The 17,789-nt window shown below is 34.6% G+C and overlaps 1 protein-coding gene across 1 annotated transcript in view; it reads left to right on the top strand.

Moving 5' to 3' along the window:
• LOC136846021 (nitric oxide synthase, salivary gland-like) overlaps window positions 1–17,789 on the top strand; it is a 133,940-nt gene that overhangs the window by 19,836 nt on the left and 96,315 nt on the right. Inside the window, exons 2-3 of the mRNA XM_067116647.1 lie at window positions 1,820–1,912; window positions 2,122–2,203. The gene's annotated coding sequence lies outside the window, so the exon portion shown is untranslated. The remainder of the gene's footprint in view (window positions 1–1,819; window positions 1,913–2,121; window positions 2,204–17,789) is intronic.

Raw genomic sequence — 17,789 nt, 5'->3', positions numbered from 1 at the left:
CTACTCATCAGAAATGCCCCTTTTCAGTCTGTAATACATTGTAGCGTAATATCTGACATGACTTCTTCCTTCTTTATCAACAGATATCCCTGTTCTTTCGGCCTTTATGACCATAGTCTTTGCAACGCCACTTCTCTTCTTTAACACCAAAATCCTCTCCTACCCTGTCTCCAGCGACTTCGGGCTTTGATACTTTCCTTCCTCCCAATTCAGTTTTTTGCAAATATATAAACATGAATATATATATATATATATATATATATATATATATATATATATATATATATATATATATATATATATATATATATATATATATAGTGGCTTGATGGGACCTGGGCAACAAGTTTAAGAATCTACAGTTTTTTTGCAAAGATATATATATATATATATATATATATATATATATATATATATATATATATATATATATATATATATATATATATATATATATATATATATATATATATATATATATATATATATATATATATATATATATATATGTGTGTGTGTGTGTGTGTATATATGTATATATATATATATTTATATATATATATATATATATATATATATATATATATTTATTTATATATATATATATATATATTATATATATATATATATATATATATATATATATATATATATATATATATATATATATTTTTTTATTAAAAGGACAAACTGGATGGTATCTAATGGAGTGTTTATTCAGAAAAAGTTACAAGCTTTCTCGGACAAACAGTCCACATTATCAAGTAATCGTACGGATACTTGATAATGTGGACTGTTTGTCCAAGAAAGCTTGTAACTTTTTCTGAATAAACACAACATTAGATACCATCCAGTTTGAATGAGGTCCTTTTAGTAATTCTACTAATACACAGAACAATTGTGTATGTAATAAAGTTAATATATATATATATATATATATATATATATATATATATATATATATATATATATATATAGTGGCTTAATGGGAACTGGGCAACAAGTTTAAGAATCTAGATTTAGATGAGCTCAACAGGCATATACCCAGGTAATGGTAAGCGTTCAAGGAAAATTTAATTTACTTGTTCCTAAATTATCTTTGTATTAATAGTGGAGTCTGTATTAATTTTGTTGTGGTTGATAATAATGGAATGAAACAGTCCCTTTATGATACGAAAGAACCAGCGCTTGAGTCAAGACTTCATTTGAAGTTTGTTACCGAACAGGCTCTTCGCCGCTGCTTTTAGGTGACCAAGAATTGATTGATTGGGACCCCTCTCTCTTTTTTGGGAACTGGGTGCCGATAAAAGGAATTTGACCATACACTTACTCCAGGTGATGACTCATATTTCAAGAGCATTCCTTAATTGAACTGCTAATTTTTATTAGGTATTCTAGAACTGCAGAATAATTTACTCTTGCTAGTGCCGTCAGTCCACCTCACTCAGTGCACTGTAGGCATTACTAAGGCTCTTTGCAGCGTCCCTTTGCCCCCTAGCTGCAGCCCCTTTCATTCCTTTTACTGCACCTCAGTTCATATTCTCTTTCTTCCACCGTGCTATCCATCCTCTCCTAACAATTTTTCATAGCGCAACTGCGAAGTTTTCCTCCTGTTGCACCTTTCAAACCTTTTTTGCTCTCAATGTCCTTTCCAGCGCTGAATGACTTCATAGATCCCAGTGCTTGGCCTCTAGCCTGAACTCTATATTCCATTCCATTCTATTATCTTAGCAGTGATGTAGGGCCACTATCGTAAATTTACATTCGAAATCAATTCACTCTCGTTTTATCCGAAACTCATATTGGCTCTATTCATCAGGCGCATCAGGACAGGTTAGTGGTAGCCATGGAAACCTTAATGACGTCATCTGGACCTCGATTACATTACTGCTGTGTCCCCCATCTCGAGAGGGTGAGTGTGCAACCACTTTATTAATTATTTTGTTCTTATTAATCCTGGATTTCAACAAAATGTTATTTTTAGTCACGTAACTAATCCATAGCCGTTATTATTACTGGAAGGTAACGGAGCTTAATGTATGGGATTAGAAAATTAAAGATTGTTCCAAGTTAATGCCTTCTTGTTATAATTTGAATTCATGTTGACTTTTTGTTCAACAGGCTCCTCCTCACCGGTTATGGGCAACCAAGAGACACGGGGCTTTGGACTCCCAACATTGGATAGCCAGATCTTCAGGAGATGGTGAGTGTTACTAAAGTCTTCTTTGATATGACAGCCTCTTTCCTATTTGTAGATTGATCTCTTTTGTTCAATCATTTATTTGTTACGTTCAGACGTTTTATTTATGAAGTGTTGTTCCGGATGGAATGAAATGGTGTCTCATGTTTGGGGTAAAAACAAAAAATATTGACCCAGTGCTTTCATTTTACACGTTTTCCTCATCTTGACTCATTATCATGCAGTGCGTTATATGTTTTATAGTACTCATGCGTTATTGTATGTTTTATTCATATTTACTGATCGTCAGTGCGTCAGCGTTGAGACTGTTGGTATCAATACCATGGTGAAAATCTGCATAATTTTTAATGCAAAGGAAAAATTCCAGGTCTGTGCATTGTTCGTGTACTGTTTAATCATCTTGGATAATTATTCCTCATTCCTCATGCAGTTCTCATTGATTACTCATGAGTAGGAGTTAGTAATATTGGAATGGAATAGCGCTTGATGTGTAGGATGAATAACAAAAAATTGTAAGTGTTTGCATTCATTTTTTTTTACTCATGTTGGCATGTTACTTATTATTCATGCCGTATTCATTCATTATTATGCATGAATTTTATGTCATTGCTTGAAAATACCATAACATAGTCATAATGATGTATGTGTCTGAAAAGTGAGAGAAAACAGTTAATTGACACCACTTTATTCACCTATATACATATTAATCATTGCTCATTAATTTTCATATTTCAGAACAGGCTATTGTTATACTAATACCAGTGGTTACATTATGCGTTCATATCGCAAAGTTAATTCACAACAGAGAGGTACCTCAAAGATCTGAAGAGTCCATAAAGCACTATAATGTTTTCAAGACCTACTTTTCCCATTTGTCGGCAAATTTTTAATGTTACGATTCATAGCCTATTTTTATGCAGCGTTTTAATTTTTCGAAAATTAAATACGTCTCCAGTAGTTTTTGCCGTGGCGAAGGTCCTTCCAAAGCCAAAGGGTGACCTCTAGAATCGTGGTTGAATATTAAGCAGATACCTCACATACTTCTTGATTTGATAACCCTCAGCAACGTAGATTTTACCTTCGAACGATAGATGAAAAATGCCGTAGGAGGTAATGGATTATTTTTGCTATTTTTCCTACACGGCATCAGTGCTGGACGGACGTAAAAATTGATAAAAACATTGTTGGCAAATTTACTTGAATTTTCCCTACCCATGCAAGTTCTTGTATTTTTGTATCACGCTTACCAGCTGATGTGGCAATATAATTAAAAACTGGAAAGCGGATTTTTTTTTTATTTCGGAATATATAAGTGACTTCAGTACAATGATGTCCCATTTTTGGGGGGTGCCTTTACCTTGCTTCCAGTTGCTGTCAGTCACCCTCTGAATCATTTGGCGATTTCAGTATAAATGACAATTCAGGATAAGGCCTCAGTTACCGGCCAGTCACGATTTGCCTTGACATGAACACGGATAATGTCGATGCCTTTTATCTAAGCTGGGATTTTAGGGAACTCCAACTCTATATATATATACTATATATATATATATATATTATATATATATATATATATATATATATAATATATATATTATATATATGTATATATAAATAATATATATATATATATATATATATATATATATATATATATATATATATGTGTATATGTGTGTGTGTGTGTGTGTAAAAAAGGATGGATGATGGCAATCAACAGCCCAGATATAGCCAGAAAGCAACTTGAGGAAGGCATCTCGGGCATGTGAATGATTTTATTGCTTGCGCTTCAAGGCCTGTCCGCATTATCAAAGCTGTAAAAACATACGCATACATTAAAATATTATACGAGACTCGGACTAAACGAAGTATACTATAAGCAATTACAAACAGAATATTATGTACTTGTTTTTAGTATACTATTTTAAGTCCGAGTCTTCTATAATGTTTTAAAATGTATTTGTATATTTTTACAGCTTTGATAATGAGGCCAGGCCTTGAAGCGCAAGCAGTAAAATCATGCACATGCCTGAGATGCCTTGCTCAAGTTCCTTTTGGTTATATATATATATATATATATATATATATATATATATATATATATATATATATATATATATATATATATATATATATACATACATATATATACATATATATATATATATATATATATATATATATATATATATATATATATATATATATATATATATATATATATATTGTAGAATCTGCTGGTCATTTTTTACCAGATACATATGTAATTGTAGTAGCCACAATGCCCTCTTAACTTCTCGAATTCTTCGCGCTTTTTGGGAAACGCTTATCACTACCGGACATCATAATTTCTTCGTTTTTCTTGCACTTCGATCTTAAGGCTATGTAGTGACAAGCGTATCCAAAAAAGCGCGACGAATTCGAGAAGTTAAGAGGGCACTGTGGCTATTAGGCTACGATTGCATATATATATATATGTGTGTGTGTGTGTGTGTGTGTATAATTGTAATAGCCACAGTGCCCTCTTAACTTCTCGAATTCTTCATATTTTTTGTATATATATATATATATATATATATATATATGTATTTGTATTATATATTATATATATGTATGTATATATATATATATATATATATATATATATATATATATATATATATATATATATATATATATATATATATATATATATAAAATAGGGTCGCATACAGGATGTAATTTATGATACAGGGAACAGAGTAACGTTTACAGTGACCAAGAGAAGTTGATTTTGTCTACTGAAAGCTACAGGCTCGTAGCAACGAGCTAGTGAAATATAAAATCTTTGATTAGTAATCTGCTTTTATTGTTAAGAAAATATGTCCCAAAGCTGGTGGAAGTTCCTTGCGTTCATGCAAGCTGCTGTGCAACTGCGCTCCTCAAAGACAAATGCCGACGATTTAGTATGCACAGAACAAAGTAACTGAGATGGAGTGTGTTGTTTAATTTTGTGATAGGGTGAAGATACAACGAGAGATACTGAAAATTATAGTTTTGAGCACAAAAACCCAGATTTTTCAGTTAGTGGCTCCAAGAATTTAAGACGACCTTAAAAATCTTTAGAACCTGATCAAAATAAGGAAAACAAGAGACTCTATAACATTTTTTCGTTCGCTTCATTACACTTCAAGCATTCTCCTTTGATTCTGTTCATACCAGATCCCAAAGGCCGATTACCAACGCTGAGGAACTACCTCAAGATTCAAACATCTTCGGAACCTGAATTTTTTAAGAAGTTTAAAGCCTTGTTGAATAATGGATAGTCACCTGAGAGTTGCTTTCACCTCAGGTCTCATGAGATGTAGCTGATGCCCACCATACCAAAGAACATTGGCTTGAAAGAACAATGTGCCCTTGATATTAAGTCCAATTCCGACAATGATAATAATTTTAACCATCTGCTTTCATGTTATTTAAAATGGCATTACGACGCAGAAGTTCGCAGTCAGTCTATTCTGAAAGTTGGTAGTCCAGAGAAAGATTATGAAAAAACTACTCTGATAGCTTCAACAACAAAACGCGAAAATAGTATGCATACGTGGGATACTAAATTTAATAAGATTCTCATGTTATGATTTTTCCATTAATGCTCTGTGATTGCATGAAACAACGGAGCCTTTTACGAAAAGAAGAATTGGGTAAAAAACTGTGATGTACATAGTGTCTCCCGGTAGATGATGAGTCCTTTGCTAGAACAAGTACTGTATTGATCACGACGCCTTTGTTAGATAAACAAACCAATCAGGTGAAGTATTAAACCTGAAAGATCAGTGGTTTGAGAAGTAATGACAGTAATCCGGCATTAGCGAAAGAATTCAGGTCATTTGGAATGTAGAATTAAGGACGATTCGTTTGCCATCACTAAAATCTTTCCACTTAACTACCAGGCCATCTTGTATCAAGTCAGAAAATAAGTGGCAACGTCGTGAGGTAGAAAGTAGAGAGCAAGTTGAAGAACAGGTCTATAATGTTTACTTTTGGGACAAAATATAAACAGGAGAATTACCCAAGCGATGCGTTCACAAAACAATGATTTTAAAAAAGGAATCCAGTAAATTTCCCGAAAAAAGTTGGAGTTTTATGGATCCCGGGTTTTCCTATTTCTTGTGGTCGCCGTTTACGACCCAAACCAGCTGGATCTGGCTCAGTCCACAATCTCGCCTGACTTGCCTGCCTCTCTCTCTCTCTCTCTCTCTCTCTCTCTCTCTCTCTGATGCAGTGTTTCAGGTTTTTCTTTGAATTTTTTTCCTCCCGCTTTTCTCTGCGTCTAAATCGTCATCATCATCATCACTCCTTGCTTCCCACCTATTCCTCCTCAGTTCTCTCAACATGGTCACGAGACTTCATGTTGGGAAAGATCAGGGTGTAAGAGTTTGTTGCGTCGCAGAACAAACTAAACAAAGGAAATTTCTAACAGCTTCTTTCCTCTTCCAGTGTTTATTCTTGACTTCGTTGCTCTTTAAGCGGAAAGGAAACAAGGAGGGAGAAGGGTTTATAATGACTAAGGGCTTAGTGAATATGCACACTGAGCACAGAATTCCTGTTTTGACCAGCGTAGCAAAGGTGACGGGAAAAGATTGGGTGATAGTTATCAGTTATGATCCGCTACAGAGCGAAGAAAAAGAAGGGGAAAAACCACGCTGATTACGCAGTTCCTGAGCCAACTACTATCAACAAGGAATTACATATATATATATATATATATATATATATATATATATATATATATATATATATATATATATATATATATATATATATATATATATATATATATATATATATATATATATATATATATATATGTGACAAAGTCCATGAAGGAAAGGGAAACAGTGGAGTACTGCCAGGCCTTTCGACTTCTTGTCCTTTATTAGCAGACTAAAAAAATATAAAAATAAGTTTACAAAGAAAGCTCGTATAAATGACAGATGGGGATTACAAAGGAAAAAAATATGTACCTGGAATCCAACACAGTTGAAGAATTAGTAGACATACCAAAACAGGGTTAAAGATTTAAGAGGTTTTACAGAGGATTAGGCTCAGCGGCTCAGGAGCAGGGACAGGACAATTAAAAGTTTATGCAAGGATGGTGACTGCCCACCAAAAAATTGTATAAAAGTACAACTCAGTAATCCTCCTTCAGTCTGCTAAGTAAAGGACAAGAAGTCGAAAGGCTTTGCAGTTCTCCATTGTTTCTCTTTCCTTCGTGGGTTTTGTCTTTATTTATATATCCATCACGTTCCATATTTTCGTGATTCAGTTATACATTATTTATATATATATATATATATATATATATATATATATATATATATATATATATATATATATATATATATATATATATATATATATATATATATATATATATAAAATTACAGCAGCAAATGACTGTCTACCTTAATTAAGAGCAGCCCAGAATTCTTAATTAAACAGGGGCTCTTTTTCCATCCAGGGCCTTAATGTCTCCTCTATCCTTCCAGGACCAATTTGTCAATAAACTTTATAAGGGAATGAGATGTTTAATCCAATAGTTGAGCTTTTTGAATGATTCAGAATGAAAATACTCTTTATCGTGAAATTAGGACCCAGATGAAAGAAAACTAAAGATTAGGTCAAACTTTACTTTAGTTGCGCGGCCAGATTCCCGACCTAACCAGATCTTACCTACCTAACCTAACTTGGGGCGACGTGCTCTGACCTGGCCGGGGGCGGGGACGCCCCCTAAAAAGACCGTAACCTGTCCCGGTCGTTGGCTAACGGGAATAAAAACCGCAAGTAAAGTTTAACCATAGATTATGTATCCTATGTATCCAGCGCAGTTTGAAATTGAATCCGGAGATATCATAAAATATACCTAAATACAAATGCTTCACAATCTCTCCACCCCATTGGTAGTGGGTTTACCGTCTATATAGTGTCTTGTGTGTCACTGTAGCCCCAGCTGTATTGCCTTTTTTTTTTGCTTTTTTAACTTATTTCCATCCGCTCCTGTCTGTCTCATTCTAACTTAGCTGTCCAGCTTCTTTAATTTGCTCTACTCTCTTACTTTATAATTTAATTCGAGGACTGATCTTTCAGGCCAGCCGTATGAGAGAGTCTGGAAATGCGGATCACTGGACTTGTTGAACTTAATAATGATTTATAAGAAGAAAGTTATTAATAACTTCGGCTATTTGTACAAAAATATATTGGCATTTATTCACGATAATCGACATATGACGGCCATCTTGGAAAATGGCCACCTAAGGGAATTAGGTGGCCAGCACTTTTTTCTTAAATTCTACCCACCAGTGAGTATTTCTGCCAAACTTCATGCTTGTACGCTTTAACATCGAAACCTGTTCTTCATCCGTAACTCTCCGAAAGGTGTCCTTGGACAGCGACGCTCCTCTGCAACGCACTGAGCAGGCAGCATTTTATTTCAATCTGTTCAAGCGTAAATGCCACAGGGGTAGGAATTCAGCGCCCTCAGTCATGCTGCAGGCTTTGACCACCTGGTGCAGAGTGCGTCCGTGATTTGCATGCGAATGCGTTACGCTCCCTTACGAGTATTCGAAGCTCCTAATTTCCCCGACATTCCTTTTAATCTCTTATCTTTATTCTTCGTTCCTGCAAGAAAGTGCCGTTTACTGTGCTTGACTAAACAATGTAGACACTCTTAAATAGCAAATGAGGTATGGAAACAGAGTTCAGCTAGGAAATGAATTATGGAAATGAAGTTCAGCTAGGAAATGAGTTATGGAAATAGAGTTCAGCTAGGAAATGAGCTATGGAAATAGATTTCAGCTAGGAAATGAGTTATGAAAACAGAGTTCAGCTAGGAAATGAGTTATGGAAACAGAGTTCAGCTAGGAAATGAGGTATGGAAACAGAGTTCAGCCTGTGAAATATTATGCGATTTAGAAAATTATAACTTCTCATTGTCCTTTAGCAGACAATCGATAAACTCACCTGCCTTGGCCTAGCAATTTGTAAGGGGTCTCATAACATCATGAACAGTGAATACTGATATAAGCGCCACAGAAACCTTCCACTAATGTTGTATAAAAATCATTATTTGACAATGTTGCAGGTATCCTTTGAGGGCCTGCTCGACCCATATTCGACCAGAATTATATTGGCTGAATTTTATAATAATACCTCTTTCCTTTTCTGGTCGTGCTTGTCCAGTTTGAGATGTTATCGGCCTGGAAATCCTTCTTCCAGCTCATTTTCCTCCTGTTTTTACTTTTTTTGCACCAAATCGAGATCTCTCCTCTTGATCGACCTTATTTTTTTGCTAAGAGTTCTTGCAATTTCTTCTTTCATGGGTTACAGTAAAATTCTGCCTTCAGGGAGACCTCAGTAGCGCATATAGAGTGGCTAGTATTTCACCTAAGCAGGTTCGTAATCGTCACAACATTGCAGCTGAAATTCCTACTTTTTTCCTAACCTAAAATTCTATGTATTACTTCCATTGAAAATTTCCCTCCCCTTCCATAGGTTTACAGTATAGGCCTTCCGCCCACACTCTCAGTTGTTATTTTTTTCTTTCGCCTCTCCCTCAACAGTGACTTCAGTGCTAAGAGAGAGAATGTAGAATCCATATCCCGGGACTCAGGTACTTTAATGTTTGTGAAGTGATTGCCTTTGTTACTGAGGCTTATATTTTCTCTTTTGTGAGAACCATCGCCGTTTCTAAAACCGTTGTTGACTGCTCAAACTCTTTAGCTGTACTTTCAGAGTTAGTATTGTTTTTTAATATACTGGAAATCACTGTACCATTACTTCTAAGGACTATAATTAGCAGGGCATCTGCCGGTATTCTAAATGGATTTTCCGACGAAATGGAAACTGTTTTTTATTGTTATATACATGTAAATTTATATTACATGTATATATATATGCATATATATGTATGTATGTATAATCACCGCCTCCAATGCTGCCTCCATCTTGCATGTATATTCATCTAGCCAACAATCTAGCCAGCAATTTCACATATATTATACCTTTCTAAATAGCAGTATTACCCATCCTTCACTCCATCTAGACAGCAGTTTCTCTCTTTTTTTAATTGTAGTTAGTTACAGTTACCCAAGTCCTCTTCTTTTCCTTCTTTCCTTCGAAATCTCCGATAATTTTGAACCCCCTTCCACAGACTTCCCATTTACACGCTCTCAACGTTACCAGATATTCTCAAAACCGTGGTATGTGGTTTCATCTCTGCCAGCCTTAGTTTTTCACAGCTTATTCAAATCTGCTCTTTTATGTACTTCTCCACCCGTTCTTACCTAAGAATAACTTAGAACTTCTTTTAGCATCCCAGTTCCCTCCCCTATGGGAAAGTTAACCCAAAATACCCTTTTTTAAGTTTTTGCCTATTTCTGTACACTTGCTGCCTTTGTTGCTTCACCAGCTCCTAGTTTCAGCCGTTCTGTCATCCTTCCATTATCTGCTATATTCTGTACCTACTATTCACTTTATCTTTAAGTTTCCACCCTCTCCTAACGAGTGTTTCTTAGTGCAACAGCGAGGTTTTCCTGCTGTTACACCTTTCAAACCTTCTTTACTCTCAATTTCCCTTTCAGCGCTGAATGACCTCATAGGTCGCTTAGGCCTTTGAATTAAATTTTATAATCCCATTCCCATTCCATATTCTTTAAATATATTTACTAACAGATAGAATGAATTTGTTGCTGCTTTATTTTTTCCACCGTACGCCTTCAGATTCCCCCGCGCTCCCTTCAAACTCCGTCCAGAGAGGCGTCTTAGCCATACTAGGAAAAGTCGTACACTGCTCACGAACAGCGCGTACATAACGTCAGGAGTCGAAATCTTTTGGTATTACAGTGTTTCTTCTCCCGTTTTATGGGCGAAGAACTTGTAACCCCAAATCACAGCGTTGCTCTGCCAAGTCAGTAATTATGTCACAGAAGGAGAAACTCGGATGTTTTATGCTTATGTTTGTGCGTTGAAGATTGGTAGGGTTAAGAGAAAATCGTTGTCGCAAAAAAAAAAAAAAAAAAAAGCTGACAAAAAATTGGTCAAGCAAGACCGGCAACATATTTTCGTTCTCCTCGAAGCACGACTCAAACCACGAGACTTTGGTATTCACGTGAGTGATGTCACGTTCTCCGCTGTTGTGGGCTTGCAGCTAAAGGACGCCGCAACCTTGGAGCAATAATTGCGTTTTTCTAACTTTTTTATTTTTTAAGTTTTCGCTCAGTTTTCCTCGTCCCCGGGGGAGGCGTTGTATTGGCCTGGGATTTAATCAGGAAATGGTGAGGGAATCCTCGCTATGGCTGAGGCGAGAATAAAAAGAAAAAAATTGATTACAAATTCTTGTTCTTTAAAGGTGAAATCTTATGACGTTTTGTAAGCTTCTGGTTCCATTCCCCCCTCCCCCCCACAACTTCCCCCTTCCCCCATTTGCTGTTATAAGGTGGAATGGGATGGGGGGGAGGGTGGGGGTGTTTAACCAGTTCTGTTGCTATGGGCTATGCGAGCCGGAGATAATTCGTTTTGTAACTTGAAAAATCTTATACGATTTCTTTTCGCCCGTAAATCAACTTGTTTTTGTGGTCATTTGCATGCGGAAAGTTACTCAGTATGCATAGTAGAAGATACGTAGACTTTGCAAATATTTTCCTTAAAGCACAAACATTCATGTATATATATAAATATATATGCAGTATATATATATATATATATATATATATATATATCTATATCTATAATGTATATATATATATATATATATGTTTATGTATATGAATACATATATACACATATATTTATATATATACGTGTATATATGAGTTTATATATATGATATATATATATATATATATATTACATGCATATATATATATATATATATATATATATATATATATATATATATATATATATATATATATATATATATATATATTATATATATATGTGCTCTAAGGAATATATATATATATATATATATATATATATATATATATATATATATATATATATATATATATATATATATATATTCCTTAGAGCACAAACATTCATGTATATATATAAATATATATAATCAAAGCCCTTCAAAGAAGGCATCGTGCTTACCCCATATGAAAATGGGAAAAAGCACGTTAAACGAAGAAGAAGAAGACTGTATATTTATCTATATCTAAAACGTATATATATATATATATATATATATATATATATATATATATATATATATATATATATATATATATATATATATATTAAGGTATATATATATATATTTATATATATGAGTTTATGTGAATATGTTATTATTATTATTAAGGTAGTTTTATATATATATATATATATATATATATATATATATATATATATATATATATATATATTATATTTTGCTTGTGTGGTGTGCATGCATGTGCTTTAGATCTGTTCAGCCAGTCTAGTGTCCTTTGACTAAAGAAGAAATCTTGTTCTGCTAGGGGGTCATAGAGTTAGATGATGAAATTTCTGTATCGTCAGCATGTCTCAGCTAATAGCTGTTCTCCGCGAGTGTCAAATAGAAAAGAAATAAATTCATACGCAAAAAGAAGTTCCTCGAAAAGCAGTTCAGCAGTCCTTGAGGAGACATTAAAATTGAACGCTGTCAAACTGGCCATCGACTTGAGTGCGTATGTGTAAGTCGCGGTGAGTCACAACTAGACCCTAGAGGACGACACACACACACACACACACACACACACACACACACGCAAAACACGCACGCACGCACGCACGCCACCCACGCACGCACGCACGCACACACATATATATATATATATATATATATATAGATATATATACACATAAATATGCATACATATACATATATATATATATAAATTATATACAATTGTATATGCATATACTGTATATATAAGTATACACACCCTTATATATATATATATATATATATATATATATATATATATATATATGTATATATATATATATATATATATTTGATATATGTACACATATGTATACATACATTTATATATATATGTATATATATATTATATATATGCATATATATACATAAATATACACACACCCATATATATACATATATATACTATATAAATTTATGTATATATACATTTATTTTATTGATTTATATGCATTATATGTGTATATATATATGCATATAAATAAAAAATAAATGTATAATATACACATAATGCGTATGAATATGTATGTATGTATGTACTGTATGTATATACACATTATATTCTAAGAGTTAATACACTAAGGTAGCAGTGGACGCGTGGTGTGTGGGTTCTCTTCTAAGTCTGATTTGGAATTAACTTCGGTAGGAAATCGACGGTCGCTAACTAAACGTCACCCAGAAGGTGGCATCTATATTATCACTTATGTTTTACAATTTTCCACCCAAGATGGCTGCTGTCGGAGTCTCGGTTTTGCTGAAGCCTTGGGAATTCTTTCTTAAAACTTGGTGGAAAACTCCTTAGACTTCAGTGCATCCTAGTAACCACTAGACTTGAGCAAAACCAGATTACAAAAAGAGCTATCGTTGGTGGAAAAGTTAAATCCATTCAAGTCTTAGAAGAAAACCCATGATCCATTAGTCCATTGCTACCTTGGTGTGTTAGACTGTTACAGGACTAGCATAAATTTTGGTGTTGGGTGTGAGATGCTTTCCATTACAAGATACAGTCTACTAAAGAACTGAGTTTACTTAGGGGTGGCATGCTGGTGAAACCTCCTACTTCAAGACGTGAAAGAAGAATGAACGTGTTTGGCTTCAAGTTATTACGATCAAGAAGAGACTCCTGGTGATGAACTTCGAAATCTCGCCAATACGAGAGAGAGAGAGAGAGAGAGAGAGAGAGAGAGAGAGAGAGAGAGAGAGAGAGAGAAACTGTCTATATTGTGAGGACATTTTTCCAAGTTAGAGGAGGGCTCTACAAACAAGAAAGAAAGACAACGACGCCATCCTACGTAAGAATTTAAGAAGCGTTTATAAAAGGAACAAAAAAGTCCTTTGAAGAATTAAGTAAGTATATCTTAGTTTAACCAGACCACTGAGCTGATTAACAGCTCTCCTAGGGCTGGCCCGAAGGATCAGATTTATTTTTACGTGGCTAAGAACCAATTGGTTACCTAGCAACGGGACCTACAGCTTATTGTGGAATCCGAACCACATTACAGCGAGAAATGAATTTCTATCACCAGAGACAAATTCCTCTTGTTCTTCACTGGCCGATCGAAGCTAGATTCGAACTCGTGTATATATATATAATATATATATATATATATATATATATATATATATATATATATATATAATGTATATAATCATATATGTAATACGTATATACTATACATACACATATAATCATATATGTAAATACATATATACTATACATAAACATATATGCTATGTATACATACAGTGAATCTGATTAACGAATATGCCGGAATTAAGATGGATTACAAGGAATTTCAAGACCTCAGCAATCAAACAGGACATCTGCACAAGGAACTGAAGAACATTGAATCGACACTAGATCAAAAAACCAAAGATATGTGATGGAGAAACAGACTATGCAGTACATAAGGAATATGATCAGAGAGACTGTCGGGATCTAGAAGAAATCTACGTAGCGGAACAACCACGTTTGAAAAGAGGGCTCCCGCTGTCTATAATACCAGTTATCATTTCAGGGGATCAGTCAGTGATTTTTGGGATCTCGCCCCAAGTCCAATTGTTATCCCTGCAAGGGAAAAATCACTACCTTAGGAGGATAAAATGAAAAAGAGTGAATTTGGAAGTATCAGATGTAAAAACCAACCTAAGAGATACCAAGCAAGTTTTAATTGAGCTAAAAGCAAAAGAAGATTCGCTGAGACAGACGTTTGAGAAATTTGATAAGGAAACCCAAACCTGTATCCAAACAGCCAATTTAATTTTTACTATAATGAGTATTAAATTAGAGGTGAAGAAAGCAGGAGATGAACTGAAGGCCTTGTCAGCAGCCTCCAGTTCCCGCTTCTCAAGGAAAAGTCTCCGCAAACCTGTTGCCACTGAAAAAATTTAAAGGGAAAAATAAGGTTGGAAGCTAAACTTAAGTTTAACAAGTTACCTGTTTTTCCAATCGAGCTAACCCACTTTGTCCTTTCCTTAAAGCTATCCTTACTAATGGAGGCTAGCTTACCACAATTCCTATTTTAATACTAAAGTCTTTAAATATTAACCTTTATATTCCCCTCTCTAAGTGTGTTGCTACTATATTCCCTTCCCTAAGTGTGTTGCTACTTTATTCCTTTCTCTAAATGTGTTGCTACTTTATTCCGTTCCCTAAGTGTGTTGCTACTTTATTCCTTTCCCTAAGTGTGTTGCTACTTTATTCCCTTCCCTAAGCGTGTTGCTACTTTATTCCCTTCCTTAAGTGTGTTGCTACTTTATTCCCTTCCCTAAGTGCGTTGCTAATCATACCCTAGTAATAGACACTAAACACACAGAACTTTCACTTCAAGAAGACACGCACTCACATTGAGGAATAACAGGAATACTTGCAGAAATATCTTACACATTTTGTGATACTTTTGCGCTGGCAACAGCTTAAACACAATACACCGACCAAAAAAATCCCGCCTTGACACATAACTGCATGATTAGGATTTTCGGTCGTGCAGCTCTAAAGAAGTCGACCCACCACAAAACAATAATCATCGGTATGGAGGACAATATTTACATAATTCTTAACATACCCAAATTCGTGATGCGGAAAATACAAAGACGTAAGCAAAAGAAGGACTTCACCAAAAACAGCAGTGAAGGTTAGATGAAGGGGATTCCAACTTTAGCCAAGACTGAGGACAAAGTCAGAATCCTGTAACTTTCATAGTTTGCATAGTTTCCTGTCATTTATCTTTGTTAGTTTATTCATTTGTCATTTGCTTTTGATAAAAGTACTTTTGTAAGTTGAAGTATTGTTATTGTCATTATTCAGTAGATGAAACCTATTCATATGGAACAAGCCCATAGGAACCATTGACTTGAAATTCAAGCTTCCAAAGAATATGAAGGTGTTCATTAGGAAGAAGTAAGACGAAGCAAAGGGAAATACAGAAAGAAGAGATACCACTTATTAAAAGTGAAAAAAAATTAATTAATAGATAGATAAAAATGTATCAAAATGCAAGAAGAATAGTATTAGGGTAGTAAATGGTTTGCATTTTCACTTGAACTTCTTCAGTTCCAATTGCACGACACCCTCTGGGAGGCTGTTCCACAGTCCAACGGTGTGGGGAATAAAGGACCTCTGGAACTGAGAAGTTCGACAGCGAGGCACATTTACTGCATATTGGTGCTGCTTTTTAGCCAGCCTGGTTGCTCTCGGCAGATAAAGGGGATCAGGGATCAGTTGTGGTTGTGAAAGATCTCTGTTGAATTACAACTTATGAAAAGTGACAACAAGGGACCACACGTCGATGGTCCAAGTCATAACTGCTACTGTTAGGAAACAAGAGACGTACCACCACGAACCACTCTATCTAAAAGAAATAAATCTCTGGCAAAAATAGACATCCACATTGGAGAACAGTATCCAGTAAAGGAGGTGCTAATGAGGTACAAATGACCTAAAACAGGTTGCATTGATTTTATCACTGTAATAAATACATGAGGCCTCACGAGCAATACCTAACTTACGTGCGGCATTTGCTGAAACTTTCATTAGATGTTTCTCAAAGGTTAGATGTGAGTCAAAAGTTACACCTAGAATGGTTGAAGCTTCAGACTCATTCAGCAAAGTTCCATCCACCTGGAGGGGAGGATGGGGTGGGAAATTTATGTGTTCATTTGTCATTTGCTTTCGGTACAAGTACTTTTATAAGTTGAAGTCTGTGGTCATTTATCATTTGCTGTTGATACAAGTACTTTTATAAGCTGAAATGTGTGGTCATTAATAATTTGCTTTTGATACAAGTACTTTTATAAGTTGAAATGTGAGGTCATTTATCATTTGTTTTTGATACAAGTACTTTTATAAATTGAAGTGTGTGGTCATCTATCATTTGCTTTCGATACAAGTACTTTTATAAATTGAAGTCTGTGGTCATCTATCATTTGCTTTCGATACAAGTACTTTTACAAGTTGAAGTCTGTGGTCATCTATCATTTGCTTTCGGTATTAGTACTTTTATAAGTTGAAGTCTGTGGTCATTTATCATTTGCTGTTGATACAAGTACTTTTATAAGTTGAAGTCTGTGGTCATCTATCATTTGCTTTCGATACAAGTACTTTTATAAGTTGAAGTTTGTGGTCATTTATCATTTGCTGTTGATACAAGTACTTTTATAAGTTGAAGTATGTGGTCATCTATCATTTGCTTTCGGTACAAGTTGAAGTCTGTGGTCATCTATCATTTGCTTTCGATACAAGTACTTTTATAAGTTGAAGTTTGTGGTCATTTATCATTTGCTGTTGATACAAGTACTTTTATAAGTTGAAGTCTGTGGTCATCTATCATTTGCTTTCGGTACAAGTTGAAGTCTGTT

The sequence above is a fragment of the Macrobrachium rosenbergii genome, chromosome 14 (assembly GCF_040412425.1).
Source record: "Macrobrachium rosenbergii isolate ZJJX-2024 chromosome 14, ASM4041242v1, whole genome shotgun sequence".
NCBI classification, from domain to species: domain Eukaryota; kingdom Metazoa; phylum Arthropoda; class Malacostraca; order Decapoda; family Palaemonidae; genus Macrobrachium; species Macrobrachium rosenbergii.
The sequence above is the reverse complement of the archived record's forward strand: the minus strand, read 5'-3'. Positions and strand labels throughout refer to the sequence as shown.